The following is a 2,531-nucleotide window of genomic DNA, read 5'->3' as shown; positions in this document are numbered from 1 at the left end:
GGATGTCAGTCATTTCTTAATGAACTTCTTTGCTACTGAATGTTTTGAATGAGTATCACAAAGACAAACATCTCTTTTTATAAAAATAACTGACTGATGCATGGCTTCTATGCAGCTTCTCATTTGCGTAAATATTATGCACTTATATGTACTTGAATGAGAGAGAGAGAGAGAGAGAGAGAGAGAGAGAGAGAGAGAGAGAGAGAGAGAGAGACAGAGAGAGAGAGAGAGAGAGAGAGAGACGAGACAGAGACAGAGAGAGACAGAGAGTTTTTATCAAAACAACTGACTGATACATGGCTTCTATGTAGCTTCTCACCCGTGTACATATTGTGCACATATATGTACTTGAATGAGAGAGAGAGAGAGAGAGAGAGAGAGAGAGAGAGAGAGAGAGAGAGAGAGAGAGAGAGAGAGAGAGAGAGAGAGAGACAGACAGACAGACAGACAGACAGACAGACAGACAGACAGACAGACAGACAGAGAAGATAGACAGAATACTTATTACTCAGTGCACATACTAAGTAGTTAACAATACACATTTGATCATATTTCGAGCACTGTGTAGTGTCACATTATTACAGCTAAAGAAAATAAACATGTAGAAGCTACAGGCCCCGATGTCAGTCCCCATCTGCAGCTGACTTGTTCTGAGTGAAATGTTTTAGAATAACTAAGTAAAGGCTGACGTTGCCTGCTGTCTCCCAAAGGCATTTTCCTCATTCAGTAGTCAAGGATAGTTTGCCCGAGAGTATGCCATGGCCTTCCTTGGTATTTGCTAACCAGTGACATTAATTTTCATTTTTTCTTTTTTCTTTTCTTTTTTTTTAGATTTCGTCCTACTGTTGATATTCCTAAATACTCATGGTCCGCGTCTGAGCTTTTAATAGCAGCGCGGCCAGATGAATTTGTCTACGTTAATTTCTAATCTGTTTCTTCTTCTTTTTCTTCATCTTCTTTATGGAAAAAAGGGAAAAGTGAGGAACTGGTGTTTCGTTAACAGATAGCAGTTTTTTTTTTTATTTGTTCCTTTTCGTTTCATCATTTAACAGCTGTTCATTATCTAACCTAATGACTGTTTGTAGCCCACATGATGGCAACTATTAAGCTATAATGGGGTTAAGGCTACCAATCATTAATTACTTAGAGTCAAGGTTATATATTGGTAAATGCGTGTTTGCCAGGTGCGTGGAATACCTTAAACATTCAAATATTGCTTGATCTTAGACTTAACGGTTACTGTCGGATGGTGGTTATAATTTTTTTTTTTTTTAAACAGCTCGTTTAACTGAGATATAGACAAGGTTATAGTGGATCAGTAAAATAAGAACAAATATTTTCTTCCTTCGCTATTTCCTCACAGAGAGAGTAGCCCATAGAGAAAGGTCACAAATTTTCATAACCAACATATGGCGCTAGATCTCCTGTCCAGCTGATGGCACGATCGGCGTCACCATGAACTAAGCAAGAAAACACGAGGCGCGTTTCATCCAGCTTTTGTGAGAGTCATCAAGTTTTATTGGGTTCATTGACGGCCTAATGCGCACTGGACCTAACGAGCGGATGATCTTAACGACCGCTCCGTGGCCTGGAAGCGGTACGAGCCAACTGCGCGTAACGAGGCAATTTCGAGAGATTTTCACGCAGGTTTGAGCATTTAATAGCAGCGCGGCTATGCTCCAATTCCTTCCTTGCAAGGGTATATGTACGCGTGTGTGTTCATGTGTGCATTACACGCTCTGGTATACGATATGCGCGTTTGTGAGGGAGAGAGAATTGGGCGGAAACTAGCGTGCAAGGAATGCTAATACCTGTTTGTTAGATATGTTTATTCATCACCTCGTGCCGCGATTAGTGTAAAAAGCAAACCAATCTATATATGCACTCATGTATATGTTTGCATAGATATGCATACTGTGTGTATGTGTGTGTGTGTGTGTGTGTGTGTGTGTGTGTGTGTGTGTGTGTGTGTGTGTGTGTGTACATATTTTTTATTCGAGGGAGGGGGTTAAAATGAAGAGCTATTATTTATAATGCCAATGACTTATGCCAGTAAACCACCCTTTGGGGATGAATAAATGAATAAATGGGAGCTGTGAGTGTGGAAAAAAGAAAATTTTACATTATCTACCTTTCCTTCTGATATTCTCTTCCTGGACTTTCCTTATTACGATTAATGTGATATCAAATGTCTAGGAATATAAGGTGAAATTTTAAAAGTAACGTCATTACATAATTTTCCAGTCGCCTATTGACACATCCACTCCATGTATGTGTATGTGTGCCTTTGTATTTGTGCGTACAAGTGTGTATGCGTGTATGTGTGTGTACGTACGTGGATGTGTATATGTAATACCCAAGGAAGCTATTTTGTTTGATGGCCATTTTCCTATCTCTTTATGAATAGGAGATTCCAATATATCTGATATCACAATAATGTTCTCTCCTTTTGCACAAGTACTTAAGGTCACAGTCACAGCATTCTGAGTTTTGATTGAAGATTTCGAGTTTTACTTCTGACCAAGGATACA

This window comes from Penaeus vannamei, chromosome 30, assembly GCF_042767895.1.
Source record: "Penaeus vannamei isolate JL-2024 chromosome 30, ASM4276789v1, whole genome shotgun sequence".
Lineage (NCBI taxonomy): Eukaryota > Metazoa > Arthropoda > Malacostraca > Decapoda > Penaeidae > Penaeus > Penaeus vannamei.
This window is presented reverse-complemented; position numbering follows the sequence as displayed.